Source organism: Sapajus apella, unplaced genomic scaffold, assembly GCF_009761245.1.
Source record: "Sapajus apella isolate SASKATOON/1434 unplaced genomic scaffold, GSC_monkey_1.0 scaffold19, whole genome shotgun sequence".
NCBI lineage: Eukaryota > Metazoa > Chordata > Mammalia > Primates > Cebidae > Sapajus > Sapajus apella.
In genome coordinates, this window is record NW_022436959.1 from 29,656,304 (window position 1) to 29,673,437 (window position 17,134).

Sequence of the window (17,134 nt, forward strand, 5' to 3'; positions counted from 1 at the left end):
GTTAGAGCATACTTCTCTGCTTTCTGGGTAGGGAAGGCAGTTAACACCTGCTGATCCTTGACATCAACCACTCTCTATTTCCTCCCTAGTCCAGGTCAGGTTAGTCAGACATACACTGTCATTAAGCGGTATTCTTTCCCCTGAATCGTGTCTCTTCTACTGCATTATACACTCCATGAGAGCAGGTGAAGTATTTTTTTGTGTTCCATTGTACCTCTAGTCCCCAGCACAGTGCTAGGTACTTAGTAGGAAGTTAATAAATATTTGTTAAATAAATGTATGTGCTGAATGGTCCCTCTGACACTTCTCACAATTGCTATCTCCAAGTTTTACCTATTTCCTTGTGCTTCCACTTCTACTCTTCCTAGCAGAGGTTGGCTCCAGCCAAGATTAAAGTGTCTTCTATCCTAACTGGTTCTAATGATGGGCAAGAGCCCCAAAGTAAGCCATCCTAACAGAGAATTACTCTAACATACTGTCTGTCATTTATTCTGTAACTATTGATTGGGCACCTTTTATGTTCTAGGCATTGTTATAAAGCTGGGAACACAGCAGTGAACATGAAGAGATGAAGTGTCTGGTCTAAAGAAAACTAGCTCTGTAGTGATAAAATTAAGTGAAACCTTAAAGAGAGTTTAAACATTTAAGTATGAGGAGGAAGAGGGGGACCTCATGTAATAGGAAGCAGCTATGACAGCAAAGAAAAGGAACAGATACTGCCAAGTAAGGGTTCACACTTGCACCCTCACAAACAAAGGAAACCTCTTAATTGAAGACATCATGAGATCTGGCCCATTTTCCCATCTCAATGAAAAATCAATGTTTAAATAAACAAATTTTTTATCTACGCTTTCATTCCACAATCCTATTCTTTATACCAATGGTCTATGGTGAGCAATCTTGATGGCACATAGAAAAATCCATCTTACAAAGTTTTAGTGTAATTTTTAAAACTTTAATTTACATGACTCTCGATGGAGAATCATCAGCATTTCTTGATGTTATGCACCTAAAATATTTATACTGCCATTCACAAAATCTGATGACAGTAATTTATACAGAATCACAGAACTTGAGAGAAAAAGACTAGCAAATTCTTCTCATTTCATGTAGGAGTAAAGTGAAGACCAGATGTTTTGATGCTTGTCCAAGGTCTGTCAACTTCCATCCTACATTACTGCAAAGAGAAAGGATCAGCTACACAATATGCAAGATGAGGTGCAAAATAAAAATGCAGGGCCCTTATTTAAAAATTATTATTATTATTTGAGACGGAGTTTGGCTCTTGTCGCTCAGGCTAGAGTGCAGTGGTGCAATCTCGGCTCACTGCAACCTCTGCCTCCTGGGTTCAAGCGATTCTCCTGCCTCAGCCTCCTGAGTAGCTGGGACTACAAAAGCCCACCACCACCGCACCCGGCTAATTTTTTGTATTTTTAGTAGAGACAGAGTTTCACCATGTTGAGCAGGCTGGTCTTGAACTCCTGACTTCAGGTGATCGGCCTGTCTCAGTCTCCCAAAGTGGTGGGATTACAGGCACGAGCCACCATGCCCAGCTGAAAAATTTTTTAAAATGTCAGTCTGATAGCAGACTGGCCATTAAAGTAAGTGCTAGCCATTCTAAATGCTGGGCTCTGTGCTACTGCACGGGTTGCACATCAGAAGACTAGCCCTGTATAGAGAGCTGCATCTATGTCTACACTTAAGAGATGTATTTTTTTTCACCATCTAACACACAGTATAAACAGTTCCTTGCTTGTGAACATACATCACTAAGAATTTGGTGTTAACAAAACAATCTAGAGGCAGAAATCCTACAGACACTCCCTAGCTCAGATTCTAACAAATCTTGCAATTACTCCAAAACCATGAAACGGAGATAAAATCTATCCCATTTCCATCTCACAAAGTTGTGACAATCAACTGAAATGAGCTCTTCATATCACACAGATGTTAGTATCACTACCAATCCCTTAATGAGCCCTGAAAGTTAATGTTTTTTCCAAATGCTGGAGACATTACAAAATTAGGCGTTGAAGGAGTGCGGTATGCAATAATTATAGCTTATATTTATATCCTCACCTTCAAGTTTAACAAGTCTCACTTCCCAGCAGTGGTTTCTCAGCAAAGGAAAGCATCGCTGATTCTGTGTTCATTCACCAGAATATCTGGAACAGCACTGTCCAAAAGAAGTATACTGTGAGCCATATGATTTAAAAATTCCTAGTAGCCACATTTAAAAAGTAAAAATGGGTGGAATTAAGTTTAAAAATACATTTTATTTAGCCAACATATCAAGACCATTATTCTTTCAATATGTAATCAACATAAAAATTATCAGTGAGGGTTTATATATATATATTTTTTGGCACCGTGTCTGAGAAATCGAATGTGTATTTTACACTTACAGAACCTCTCAATCCATAAGGCTACTGGACGGTGAAGTCCAACACATTACAATACTACTAAGTGTACAAAGTATCCAATCACATGCTTTTTGATGTTGTTTTTTACTTTTCTTACCGTGGCAAATTACAACGAGGGCGGCTAAACAGAAATTTCCACCATCAGCATCTTCAAGGAGATGCAATGCACATATCCAAATTACCCTTAAAATATACAAAAGACCTGCAAAAGCAGTCATTTGCTAAGCAATTCAGCAAAGTCCACAACATGTGTGAGGGTTTCATTCATCCCAAGAAAACAGAGCTCACCGGGAGATAGGCCGTTTAAGTAGTACAGTATTTAATAGGGTACAACTGGAACAGGGCACGTTGCAATTCCGGGTAAAGCAGGAATCTGAGTGCGACTCTCCCGCTCCAGGCACCTGACTCAACCTCAGCGGAAAGGCTAGGCCGCCGCTCCCTACAAGCCTGCCGCGGCAAAGGCTGCAGCGTGGCCCCCTGCGTCCCGAGGAGGTCCCCGCGCGCCTCGCGGCCGCCCGCAACCCCCTGTAGCTCCCTGTGAGGCCCAGCCGGCCGCCAGGCACGATGACCCCACAGCGCGTAACGCACTCCCTGCCGAGACGCCCAGGCCTTTCAACCAGGCTATCTTGGGCCCTTCGCTGCACTCGCAGCGCTCCCGAGAGCGGAGGCGCAGCCCGAGTGGCACTCACTGACCTGAGGTGGCAGCGCCGCCGCCGCCGCACAGCCGCTTCCGGTCAGGACGCCGCCCCTCCCGCCGCAGGAGCCCGGACGCGGGCAAGATGGCGGCCGCGGCTGCGCGGCTGGTGACCTGCACCACTGGGCTGGGGCCCCAAGACCCCACTACCACGCCGCGGGGACGCGCAGCCGAGCCTCGGCCTTGGAAGGGGAGTTTCCCGCCGCGAGCCCCGCCCTTCCCCGTTCGGGAGGCGCCCCGCCTCGTGGCGGGGTTACTGGCCAGGAGGCCCCGCCTTCCGCAGGCCCCGCCCATGGGTCTGCAGGCCGGATCCCCGGGTTCCTTGGCTGGGACTGCCTCTCAGAACCACCTCTGTCGTTTTCAAGTAAGGTTACACACTCTACGTCACTGGGTCGATTTTAATTTCTATTAAACATATTTTTGCGAACGATGTAGTAGGAGATGAAAGATATTTGGTTAATGATTTATTCACTCATTTAGTTATTCCACAAACTTGTCTTGAGCACCTGTTATGTTCCCAGCACTATGCCGGAATGCTGAGGAGACAGGAGTGAGGTAAAAAGACACGGTCCCGCGTGGAAACAGGCAAGGAGAGCGATGGCTTGGTACGGCTAACACAGTGCTACACGGGAGGGACGCTCGCTCAGTGTCCGGCGTCAGCAAAGCTTCCTTAAGGACCACTAGGCTGAGACGAGAAGGATGAGTATGGGATTAGCCAGGACAGAGAATAGTGCAGTGAGAGCTGAAAGAAAAGAGCCTTCAGGACTGAGGAAGAGCAAGTGCTAGGTAGGAGAAGACATAGCAGTGAGGAGGCAGTAGGTATGGATAAGTGGGCAGAGGAAGTGGGGAGAGACTAAGATGCTGACACAAAGGGTTTGGAAACCAGTTTAGTGAGTTCGGATAGACTTTTTCCTAAAGGCAGTGGTAGAGTCATCGAAAGTTTTTAATCAGGCAAGTGGTATGATCAGTTTTCGTGCAGAGAGCTGGAGAGATGGAATATCAGAATGAGGAATGATGGAAAGGCAGGTTACCGGTGGCATGGAGAGTGGGCATGGAGAGAAGTGGGTGACCTGGGGAATATTTAGAAAGTGGGATGAATAGAGCTTGGTGATTGACCAAGTGAATGACCGTGAAAGAGGATTCCAGGATTTTTGTTACCAAACCTGAGTGAATGGTGCTGCCTCAGGTGTCACACGTCTGAGCCCGAGGCAGTCTTCAGATGTCTGACAGTCTTTGCTTGTCTGTTCATGCTTAAACGTGGGTGGTCTTGGGCTTGTGGGGGTGATGGCTATAAACAGCATAATGAGCTTTAGTCCTGATGATCTTCATGGCAGTTGGTTTTGGTAAGATGATGAGTTTGGGGAGAGTATTGCCTTTCCAAACCTGCCATTAGAAGAGTGTAGGCTGAAGAAAGTGCTACATTACCGAGGGGAGACATGGCAGTATTTGTCACTTCAAACGCCATCTTGCCAGTCTTTTCAATGGTTTTGGCCCTGGCCTCAAACCCCCACAAAACCTCAGATCAATACAAATCTTTTCCTTATTCACTCCTATTATACATAGTTGAGGACAACTTTTCTGCTTGCACTCAGGAGCTGACACTGCCTCCTACTTCAGAAAGAAAAACCTGTTAGGTAGAATTTCCACAGCCTCCCACTACTTCCTCCTTCCCTTCTCCAACATCTTGATTCTCTCCCATTCTTATCTTCTTTTAGGTAACAAAAAGTAAAAGGAGGAACCCTGTATATTTCTCCTCTTCTGAGACTTTGCACCATCAATTGCTCCACTTCCAAGTATCTTAGCTTCTCCATTTCTACTGGCTCTCAACACATACTCAAGTCATTCCAATTCTCTCTTCAAAGCAGAGGACCATATTTGCTTTCTGTAATTCCATGTCCTCCTGTCTCCCTTGAATTCACTCCATTCAGTCCTTTGTGCCCAGCATGCCACCAAAACTGCCACTTGTCAAGGTCACATATGACCTCCATGCTGCCAGTTTCAAAGGCCAAAGCTTCACCCTTGCAACTTTTGTTTTTCTTGTCTAGTTCCTCTCTCATGAAATATCTCATTCACTTGGTTTCATATCATCACTTTCTTCTGGTTTGTCTTTTGTCTCTGTGACTTCAGTGTCCCTTAAACATCACAAGTATGCTCTTGCCTCAGAGCTTCTTCACTAGCTATTCCCTCTGCCTGGAATGCAGAAATCTACATGACTCATACTCTCCCTTCACTCAGGACTCTACTCACTTGTCACTGACTACCTATAAATTAGCTCCTTTGTTATTGTCTTCATGATATTTACCACAACTTCACATATGTTGCCACCTCTTTACTTTCCTATAGTTGTCTAGTTCTAGACTGTGTCTTCTCCTTATCCCCAGTTTTCATTGTTTTTTTTTTTTTTTTTTTTTTTTCTTTTTCTTTTTAGTAAGAAGAAATAACTCTACATTCAAATTTGAGCAGGGCATTTGGTGACCCACTTAGACGTGACATTCCTTGGCCTCCCTTTCAGCCAGGTAAGGCTACATAAAAAAGTTATAGATGTGAGTAGAACTGGATCATGTCCCTTAAAATGAAAGCTCCTTGATATACACTTTCTCTTCCCTCTTCCTGCTGTCTGGCAAATGGCAAAAAGAGATACAGACTGGAAATGGAAGCCATGTATTAATGAAGGCAAAGCTGTTCACACTAGCCTAAGTCACAAACTAATCTCAGGGAGCTGGGGCATCTTCTCCCTTGGATCAATCACAGACTTCTGGACCATTATGTAAGAGAAAATAAACTTTGTTCTTTAAAAAATCATTGTTTGTTTGGCCCTGTTAGAGCAGCTTAGCTAATTCCCTAACTAAAACAGAGGAGATTTGTCTACTTTATTTTCTGCTTAATCCCCAGGATGAGTACCTGGTCAATAAAAATTTGTTGAATAAATCCTAAATCAACATCTTTCTCTAGTCTACATCCCCCTCCAGCTAATGTTCTTGTTTCAACTTCCTTTTCCACTCAAACTTTGTGAAAGTATATATTTTTTCATATTGCCACCAGTTCCTCTAAAGCCCCTAACAGGAATAAGTGACACTTTTCTCAATCTTTTTGGAAACTGATTCCCCTTCTCCACTAAAGCAACATCCTTGTGGGTAGCAATCTTTTAGTGTAGAACTTTGAATTTTCTTGAGCACCTGTTGCATAGGTATCCAAAAAACATTTAGTGGGCTGGGTGAGTGCTTTGTATCTTTTGGAAACAGTAAACCGTAGCAGGGAACTTGACAGACTGGTCTGAGATGATACTAGTTGCCTTTACTAAACATGTGTTTTACAGTAGATCCTAAAGCTGCTGTATTTCAGTCTCAGTATTTTGTTTTAAATTTAAACATTTGTATCCCTAATAGGTTTTTTTTTTTTTTTTTTTTTTTTTTTTGAGATGGAGACTCTCTCTGTCGCCTAGGCTGGATTGCAGTGATGCAGTCTCGACTCACTGCAACCTCTGCCTCCCGAGTTCAAGTAATTCTACTGCCTTAGCCTCCCAAGTAACTGGGATTATAGGCATGTGCCACCATGCCCAGCTACTTTTTGTATTTTCAATAGAGACAGTGTTTTACCGTGTTGGCCAGGCCGGTCTCAAACTCCTGACCTCTAGTCATCCGCCTGCCTTAGCCTCCCAAAGTGTTGAGATTACAGGAAGGAGCCACCGCACCTGGCCAGGATGTTCTTTTTAAGCTTCTTCATTTATGTTGTAGTTATCAGGACAGGATTTTTGTTACAGTTTTAAAACAAAAAGGATAGCAGTTGAAGGACAGCCAATTTATTCCTTATTTACAGCTGCTCCTGGCAGCAATTCCGTTACTACAGTACTGGAACATTTTGCGGAGTCTGTGACTGGCTAATCCCAATTCTTTTTATTTCCACATGAACAAAATCACTCTGTACCTGAGAGCAAGTTTCACTTTTAGATGGAGGCTGAGGAGGTATCAAGCTGAAATGAAGGCGTTGTAAACATGTGCCATGGCTTAGGAAATCTTTTCACAAAGGTTGAATATCAGAAGATCTGGGATATCTTAAAATAGTGGCTTTCAAAATGTTTTCTAGCATATACCCAAATAAATTTCTAAAATCAGTACACTTCTTCATAAATTTTGGGATTAACATTGTCAAAATAAATTTACATAGTTGTCAAGTATATGATTTCTAATATTTTTTAAATCTTTAAATTGTAAACAAAACAGGGCTAGGTGTGGTGGCTCACGCCTATAATCCCAGCACTTTAGGAGGCTGAGGCTGGTGGGTCACCTGAGGTCAGAAGTTCAAGACTAGCCTGACCAACATGGTGAAACCACATCTCTATTAAAAAATACAAGCAAAATATTAGCAAGGCATGGCGGTGCACACTTGTAGTCCCAGCTACTCAGGAGGCAGGAAACTCACTTGAACCTGGGAGGCGGAGGTTGCAGTGAGCCAAGACTGTGATACTGTACTCCAGCCTAGGCAACAGAGAGACACCCTGTCTCAAAAAAACAAAAAAGGTTTGGAAAAATTTGACAAAGCATATCTTGTGAATTCAGATTTACCTCAATACCAAGAATTATGTTTAAATAGGACAAAGAAGATTTTTTTTTTTAAACTTTTAAGTTCATGGGTACATGTGCAGGTTTGCTATATATATAAACCTGTTATGGGGGTTTGTTGTACAGATTATTTAGTTACCCAGGGATTAAGCCTAGTTCCTGTTAGTTATTTTTCCTGATTCTCTTCCTCCTCCCCTCCACTCCTGGTAGGCCCCAATGTCTGTTGTTTCCCTCTATGTGTCCATGTGTTCTCACCTTTTAGCTTCCACTTATAAATGAGAACATGCAATATTTTGTTTTTTGTTCCTGCATTAGTTTGCTAAGGATAATGACCTCCAGGTCCATCCATGTTCCTGCAAAGGACATGATCTCATTCATTTTTATGGCTGCATAGTATTCCATGGTGTATATTTAGCACATTTCCTTTATCCAGTCTATCATTGATGCGTGCTTAGGTTGATTCCTTGTCTTTGTTATTATGAATAGTACCACAATAAACATACATGTGCATGTGTCTTTATAATAGAATGATTTATATTCCTTTGGATATATATCCAGTAATAGGATTGCTGGGTCAAATGATAGTTCTGTTTTCAGGTCTTTGAGGAATCGCTACACTGTTTTCCACCATTGATGAACTAACTTATACTCTCATTAACAGTGTATAAGTATTCCTTTTTCTTGGCAACCTTGCCAGCATCTGTTATTTTTTGACTTTTCAATAATGGCCATTCTAACTAGTATGAGATGATATCTCGTTGTGGTTTTGATTTGCATTTTTCTAATGATCAGTAATGAGCTTTTTTTTCATTTGCTTGTTGGCCACATGTATGTCTTCTTTTGAAAAGTGTCTGTTCATGTCCTTTGCCTACTTTTTAATAGGATTTTGTTTTTGCTCATAAATTTGTTTCAGTTCCTTGTAGATGCTGGATATTAGACCTTTATCAGTTGCATAGTTTGCAAAATTTTTCTCCCTTTCTGTAGGTTGTCTGTTTACTCTGTTGATAGTTTCTTTTGCTGAGCAGAAGCTCTTTAGTTTAATTAAATCCCATTTGTCAATGTTTGCTTTTGTTGCAGCTGTTTTTGGTGTCTTTGTCATGAAATCTTTGTCCGTTCCTACATCCAGAATGGTATTGCCTAGGTTGTCTTCCAGGGTTTTTATAGTATTGAATTTTACATTTAAGTCTTTGATCCATCTTGAGTTAATTTTTGTATGTGGTATAAGGAAGGGATCCAGTTTCAATCTTCTGCATATAGCTAGCCAGTTATCCCAGCATCATTTATAGTATAGGGAGTCCCTTCCCCTTTGCTTATTTTTGTCAGCCTTGTTGAAGTTCATATGGTTGTAGGTGTACAGCCTTATTTCTGGGCTCTCTATTCTGTTCCATTGGTCAATGTGTCTGTGTTTGTACCTTTACCTTTCTGTTTTGGTTACTGTAGCCCTATAGTGTGGTTTGGAGTCATGTAGTGTGATGCCTCCAGCTTTGTTCTTTTTGCTTAGGAGTGCTTTGGCTATTCAGGCTCTTTTTTGGTTCCATATGAATTTTAAAATAGTTTTTTCTAGTTCTGCGAAGAGTGCCTTTGGTAGTTTGATAGAAATAACATTGAATCTCTAAATTGCTTTGGGCAGTATGGTCATTTTAACAATATTGATTCTTCCTATCCATGAGCATGGAACATTTTTTTCATTTGTTTGTGTCATCTCTGATTTCTTTGAGCTGTGTGTTGTAGTTCTCCTTGTAGAGATCTTTCACCTTCTTGGTTAGCTGTATTCCTAGGTATTTTACTCTTTTTTTTTTTTTCCGGCAATTGTAAATGGGATTGTGTTTGTGATTTGGCTCTTGGCTTGACTGCTGTTGGTATATAGAAATGCTGTTGATTTTTGTGCATTAATTCTGTATCCTGAGACTTTGCTGAAGTTATTTATAAGCTGAAGGAGCTTTTGGGTAAAGACTATGGGGTTTTCTACCTATAGGATCGTGTCATCTGCAAACAGGGTTAGTTTGACATCTCTTCCTATTTGGATGCCCTTTCTTTCTTTCTCTTGCCTGATTGCTCTAGCTAAGACTTCCAATACCATGTTGAATAGGAGTGATGATGGAGGGCATCTTGTCTTGTGCTGATTTTCAAGGGAAATGCTTCCAGCTTTTGCCCATTCAGTATGATGTTGGCTTTGGGTTTGTCATAGATGGCTGTTATTATTTTGAAGTATGTTCATTCCATACCTAGTTTATTGAGAGGTTTTTTTTTTTTTTTTAACATGAAGTGGTGTTGAATTTTATCGAAAGCTTTTCTGCATCTATTGAGATAATCATGTGGTTTTTGGTCTTTAGTTCTATTTATGAGACAAATCACATTTATTGATTTGCATATGTTGAACCAATCTTGCGTTGCAGAGATAAAACCTGCTTGATCATGGTAGATAAGCTTTTGATGTTCTTCTGGATTTAGTTTGCCAGTATTTTGTTGAAAATTTTTGCATCAAGGTTCATCAAAGATATTGACCTGAAGTTTTCTTTTTTTATTGTGTCTCTGCCAGGTTTTGGTATCAGGATGATGCTAGCTTCATGGAATGAGTTAGGAAGGAGTCCCTCTGCCTCAATTTTTTTGAATGGTTTCAAGTAGAAATGGTACCAGCTCTAGTAGAATTCATCTATGAATCTGTCTGGTCCTGGGCTTTGATTTTTATTTTTTTAATTGGTAGTCTGCTACTAATTCCATTTCAGAGCTTGTTATTGGTCTATTCAGGGAATCAACTTCTTCCTGGCCTAGTCTTGCGATGGTGTATGTGTCCATGTATTTATCTATTTCTTTTAGGTTTTCTAGCTTATGTACATAGAAGTGTGCATAATATTCTCTGATGGTTATTTGCATTTCTGTGGAGTCAATGGTAATGTCCCTTTTGTTGTTTCTAATTGGGCTTATTTGGATCTTCTCTTTTTCTTTTTTATTAGTCTAGCTAGTGGTATATTTTATTAATTTTAAAAAAACAATCTCCTGGATTCACTGATCTTTTGAATGGTTTTTTTGTGTCTTAATCTCATTTAGCTCATCTCTGATTTTGGTTATTTCTTGTCTTCTGTTAGCTTTGGGGTCAGTTTGCTCTTTGTTCTTTAGTTCTTTTAGTTGTAGATGTTAGGTTGTTAAATTGAGATATTTCTAAGTTTTTAATTTGGGGATTTGGTGCTATAAATTTTCCTCTTAACACTGCCTTATCTGTGTCCCAGAGATTCTGGTACATTGTATCTTTGTTCTTTTTTTTTTCCCCCATTTATTTATTTTATTGCATTTTAGGTTTTGGGGTACATGTGAAGAACATGCAAAATTGTTGCATAGGTACACACGTGGCAGTGTGATTTGCTGCCTTCCTCCCCATCACCTACATCTGGCATTTCTCCCCTTGCTATCTCTCCCCAGCTCCCCACCCCCCACCGTCCCTCCCCTGTTTCCCCCCAACTGACCCCAGTGTGTAGTGCTTCCCTCCCTGTGTCCATGTGTTCTCATTGTTCAACATCCGCCTATGAGTGAGAACATGTGGTGTTTGATCTTCTGCTCTTCTGTCAGTTTGCTGAGAATGATGGTTTCCAGGTTCATCCATGTTCCTGCAAAGGACCCAAACTCATCGTTTTTGATGGCTGCATAATATTCCATGGTGTATATGTGCCACATTTTCCCTATCCAGTCTATTGTCGATGGGCATTTGGGTTGGTTCCAGGTCTTTGCTATTGTAAACAGTGCTGCAATGAATATTCATGTGCACGTGTCCTTATAGTAGAACGATTTGTGATCCTTTGGATATATACCCAGTAATGGGATTGCTGGGTCAAATGGAATTTCTATTTCTAGGTCCCTGAGGAATCGCCACACTGTCTTCCACAATGGTTGAAGTAATTTACACTCCCACCAACAGTGCAAAAGTGTTCCTATTTCTCCACATCCTCTCCAGCATCTGTTGTCTCCAGATTTTTTAATGATCGCCATTCTAACTGGCGTGAGATGGTATCTCAATGTTGTTTTGATTTGCATTTCTCTGATGACCAGTGATGATGAGCATTTTTTCATATGTTTGTTGGCCTCATGTATGTCTTCTTTTGTAAAGTGTCTGTTCATATCCTTTGCCCACTTTTGAATGGGCTTGTTAGTTTTTTCTTGTAAATCTGTTTTAGTTCTTTGTAAATTCTGGATATCAGCCCTTTGTCAGATGGGTAAACTGCAAAAACTTTTTCCCATTCTGTTGGTTGCCGATTCACTCTAATGACTGTTTCTTTTGCTGTGCAGAAGCTGTGGAGTTTGATTAGGTCCCATTTGTCTATTTTGGCTTTTGTTGTCAATGCTTTTGGTGTTTTGGTCATGAAGTCGTTGCCTACACCTATGTCCTGAATGGTTTTGCCTAGATTTTCTTCTAGGGTTTTTATGGTGTTAGGTCTTATGTTTAAGTCTTTAATCCATCTGGAGTTAATTTTAGTGTAAGGTGTCAGGAAGGGGTCCAGTTTCTGCTTTCTGCACGTGGCTAGCCAGCTTTCCCAACACCATTTGTTGAACAGAGAATCCTTTCCCCATTGCTTGTTTTTGTCTGGTTTGTCAAGGATCAGATGGGTGTAGATGTGCGGTGTTGCCTCCGAGACCTCTGTTCTGTTCCATTGGTCTATATCTCTGTTTCGGTACCAGTACCATGCTGTTTTGATTACTGTAGCCTTGTAGTATAGTTTGAAGTCCGGTAGTGTGATGCCTCCCACTTTGCTCTTTTTGCTTAGAATTGACTTGGCTATGCGGGCTCTCTTTTGGTTCCATATGAAGTTTAAGGTGTTTTTTTCCAGTTCTGCGAAGAAGGTCATTGGTAGCTTGATGGGAATAGCATCGAATCTGTAAATTACTTTGGGCAGTATGGCCATTTTGACGATATTGATTCTTCCTAACCATGAACATGGAATGTTTCTCCATCTGTTTGTGTCCTCTCTTATTTCGTTGAGCAGTGGCTTGTAGTTCTCCTTGAAGAGGTCCTTTATGTTCCTTGTTAGTTGTATTCCTAGGTATTTTATTCTCTTTGTGGCAATTGTGAATGGAAGTTTGGTCTTGATTTGGCTCTCTTTAAGTCTGTTATTGTTGTGTAGGAATGCATGTGATTTTTGCACATTGATTTTGTATCCTGAGACTTTGCTGAACTTGCTTATCAGTTTCAGGAGGTTTGGGACTGAGACAATGGGGTCTTCTAGATATACAATCATGTCATCTGCAAATAGAGACAATTTGATTTCCTCCTTTCCTATTTGAATGCCTTTATTTCTTTTTCTTGCCTGATTGCTCTGGCTAGAACTTCTAGTACTATATTGAATATCAGTGGTGAGAGAGGGCATCCTTGTCTGGTGCCACATTTCAAGGGGAATGCTTCCAGTTTTTGCCCATTCAGTATGATATTGGCTGTTGGTTTGTCATAAATAGCTTTTCTTAGTTTGAGATACGTTCCATCAATACCTAGCTTATTGAGGGTTTTTAGCATAAAGGGCTGTTGAATTTTGTCAAAGGCCTTCTCTGCATCAATTGTTATAATCATGTGGTTTTTGTCTTTGGTTCTGTTTATGTGGTGAATTACGTTTAAATACTTGCGTGTGTTGAACCAGCCTTGCATCCCTGGGATGCAGCCTACTTGATCATGGTGGATAAGCTTTTTGATGTGCTGTTGCAATCGGCTTGTTAGTATTTTTTTGAAGATTTTTGCATCTATGTTCATCATGGATATTGGCCTGAAGTTTTCTTTTCTTGTTGAGTCTCTGCCGGGTTTTGGAATCAGGATGATGTTGGTCTCATAAAATGATGTGGGAAGGATTCCCTCTTTTTGTATTGTTTGGAATAGTTTCAGAAGGAATGATACCAGCTCCTCTTTGTATGTCGGATAGAATTCAGCTGTGAACCCGTCTGGACCTGGGCTTTTTTGGGGTGGTAAGCTCTTAATTGCTGCCTCAACTTCATACCTTGTTATGGGTCTGTTCAGGGTTTCGGCTTCTTCCTGGTTTAGGCTTGGCAGGAGGCAAGTGTCCACGAATTTATCCATTTCTTCCAGGTTTATTAGTTTGTGTGCATAGAGTTGTTTGTAATAATCTCTGATGATGGTTTGAATTTCTGTGGAATCTGTGGTGATATCCCCTTTATCGTTTTTTATTGCATCAATTTGTTTATTCTCTCTTTCTTTTTTATTAATCTGGCTAGTGGTCTATTTTGTTGATCTTTTCAAAAAACCAGCTCCTGGATTTATTGATTTTTTGAAGGGTTTTTTGTGTCTCTATCTCCTTCAGTTTTGCTCTGATCTTAGCTATTTCTTGTCTTCTGCTAGACTTTGAGGTTTTTTGATCTTGCTCCTCTAGCTCTTTCAGTTTTGACGATAGGGTGTCAATTTTTGATCTCTCCTTGCTTCTCACGTGGGCACTTATTGCTATATAATTTCCTCTAGAAACTGCTTTAAATGTGTCCCAGAGATTCTGGTATGTTGTGTCTTCATTCTCGTTGGTTTCGAAGAACATCTTTGTTTCTGTCTTCATTTCATTGTTTATTCAGTCAACATTCAAGAGCAAGTTGTTCAATTTCCATGAAGCTCTGGGATTCTGGGTTAGTTTTTGTATTCTGAGTTCTAACTTGATTGCACTTTGGTCTGAGAGACTGTTTGTTACGATTTCCGTTCTTTTGCATTTGCTGAGGAGTGATTTACTCCCAATTATGTGGTCATTTTTAGAGTAGGTGTGATGTGGTGCTGAGAAGAATGTATATTCTGTGGATTTGGGGTGGAGAGTTCTGTAAATGTCTATTAGGTTTGCTTGGTCCAGGTCTGAATTAAAGTCCTGGATATCCTTGTTAGTTTTCTGTCTGGTTGATCTGTCTAATATTGACAATGGGGTGTTAAAGTCTCCCACTATTATTGTGTGGGAGTCTAAGTATCTTTGTAAGTCATTAAGAACCTGCCTTATGTATCTGGGTGCTCCTGTATTGGGTGCATATATATTTAGGATCGTTAGCTCTTCTTGTTGCATTGATCCTTTTACCATTATGTAATGTCCTTCTTTGTCTCTTTTGATCTTTGTTGCTTTAAAGTCTAATTTATCAGAGATGAGAATTGCAACTCCTGCTTTTTTTTGCTCTCTATTTGCTTGGTAAATCTTCCTCCATCTCTTTATTTTGAGCCTTTGTGTATCCTTCCATGTGAGATGGGTTTCCTGGATACAGCACACCGATGGGTTTTGGCTTTTTATTCAATTTGCCAGTGTGTGTCTTTTGATTGGGGCATTTAGTCCATTTACATTTAGGGTTAATATTGTTATGTGCGAATTTGATACTGCCATTTTGGTGCTAGCTGCGTGTTTTGCCCGTTAGTTGATGCAGATTCATCATTGTGTTGATTCTCTTTACCTTTTGGCATGTTTTTGGAGTGGCTGGTACTGGTTGTTCCTTTATATGTGTACAGCCTCTTTCAGGAGCTCTTGTAAAGCTGGCCTGGTGGTGATGAAATCTCTGAGTACTTGCATGTTCACAAAGGATTTTATTTTTCCTTCACTTATGATAGAAGCTTAGTTTGGCTGGATAGGAGATTCTGGGTTGACAGTTCTTTTCTTTCAGGATGTTGAATATTGGCCCCCATTCTCTTCTGGCTTGTAGGGTTTCTGCTGAGAGATCTGCTGTGAGTCTGATGGGCTTCCCTTTGTGGGTAACCCGACCTTTCTCTCTGGCTGCCCTTAGTATTTTGTCCTTCATTTCAACCCTGATGAATCTGACGATTATGTGCCTTGGGGTTGCTCTTCTGGAGGAATTTCTTTGTGGTGTTCTCTGTATTTCCTGGAATTGAATGTTTGCCTGCCTTGCTAGGTTGGGGAAGTTTTCCTGGATAATATCCTGAAGAGTATTTTCCAGCTTGGATTCATTCTCTTCGTCGCATTCAGGTATGCCTATCAAACGTAGATTAGGTCTTTTCACATAGTCCCACATTTCTTGGAGATTTTGTTCATTCCTTTTTACCCTTTTTTCTCCAGTCTTGCCTTCCCGTTTTATTTCATTGAGTTGACCTTTGACCTCTGATATCCTTTCTTCTGCTTGGTCAATTCAGCTGTTGATACTTGTGCATGCTTCGCGAAGCTCTCGTGTTGTGTTTTTCAGCTCCATCAATTCACCTATATTCCTTTCTATTTTGTCCATTCTCGTTAGCATTTTGTCAAATCTTTTTTCAAGGTTCTTAGTTTCTTTGCATTTGGTTAGAACATGTTCTTTAAGTTCACAGAAGTTTCTTACTACCCACCTTCTGAAGTCTGATTCTGTCATTTCATCACACTCGTTCTCCATCCTACCTTGTTCCCTTGCTGGTGAGGAGTTGTGATCCCTTGTAGGAGGAGAGGTGTTCTGGTTTCGGGTGTTTTCATCCCTTTTGCACAGGTTTCTTCCCATCTTTAAGGATTTATCCACCTGTTGACTTTGTAGTTGCTGGCTTTCAGATTGGGTCTCAAATCTTTCAGATTGACGTTCTGTTTGTTGATGATGAGGTTATTTCTGTTTCTTGGTTTTCCTTCTGACAGTCTGGCCCCTCTGCTGTGGGTCTGCTGAGGTTCACTCCAGGCCCTGCTTGCCTGGGGTTCACCTGCAGCAGCTGCTGAACAGTAAGGGTTGTTACCAGTTTTCTTCTTCTGCTATCTTTGTCCCAGAAGGATACCCGCCTAGTGTCAATCTGATCTCTCCTTTATGAGGTGACTCTTTGGATATATAGGGATCAGGGAGCTGCTTGAGGAGACGGTCTCTTCTTTATAGGAGCTCAAATGGTGAGCTGTGAGCTCTGTTGTTCATTCAGAGCTGCTGGGCAGGTACGTTTAGGTCTGCTGCAGCAGAACTCATAAACTGCTTTTTGTTCCCTGGTGCTCTGTCCCAGGAATTTAGGGCTTTATGAGTTTCGGTTATGCTGCCTGCCTTCTCTTTTTTTTTTTTTTTTTTTTTTTTTTCCTTCAGAGCTTGCCCTGCCCAGCAAGCAGGCAGCCTCGTCACTGTCTGCCTGTAGAGGCTTTGGTAAGCTGCTGTGGGCTCCGCCCAGCTGCCGAGCGAACTTCCCTGCAGTCCTGTTTATATGGGTGTAGTTAGAACTGCCTTGGCGATGGTGGCCCACCTCTGTTGAGGCAGAGTCTCTCTGCAGTGGTGGGTTGCCTTGGCAATGGAGGGCTGCCTCAGCAATGGTGGGTTGCCTTGGCAACAGTGGGCTGCCTCAGCATTGGCCGAGTAGCGGTGGGCTGCCTCGGTAATGGCGGATGCCCCTCCCCCACAGAGCTGGACCATCCTGGGTTCAGCTGTGCTTGCTGTGAAACTCTCAATCCAGAGTTTCTGGTTGCTGTTCTTTTGTGGGGGTGGGACCAGCTGAGCCTGATCGCCTGGCTCCCTGCTGCAGAGCCTTTCTTAAGTTGGTGTTCCAGTCACCTGTTGAAGAGGCACCAGGGTCTGTT

The 17,134-nt window shown here is 41.5% G+C and overlaps 2 protein-coding genes across 11 annotated transcripts in view; one reads left to right on the plus strand and one right to left on the minus strand.

The window, feature by feature from the left end:
• Nucleotides 1–3,313, minus strand: part of MIOS (meiosis regulator for oocyte development) — a 41,751-nt gene extending 38,438 nt beyond the window's left edge. The window contains exons 1-2 of one of the 5 annotated variants that reach the window (XM_032287138.1): nucleotides 3,117–3,283; nucleotides 2,080–2,176 (exon numbers count right to left, since the gene is read on the minus strand). The gene's annotated coding sequence lies outside the window, so the exon portion shown is untranslated. The other 4 variants (XM_032287134.1, XM_032287135.1, XM_032287136.1 and 1 more) reach the window with 4 other exon arrangements.
• Nucleotides 3,314–3,351: 38 nt separating this feature from the next.
• Nucleotides 3,352–17,134, plus strand: part of COL28A1 (collagen type XXVIII alpha 1 chain) — a 207,582-nt gene continuing 193,799 nt past the window's right edge. For 4 of the 6 annotated variants that reach the window (XM_032287127.1, XM_032287128.1, XM_032287129.1 and 1 more), the window contains exons 1-2: nucleotides 3,352–3,481; nucleotides 5,546–5,633. The gene's annotated coding sequence lies outside the window, so the exon portion shown is untranslated. The remainder of the gene's footprint in view (nucleotides 3,482–5,545; nucleotides 5,634–17,134) is intronic. The other 2 variants (XM_032287131.1, XM_032287132.1) reach the window with 2 other exon arrangements.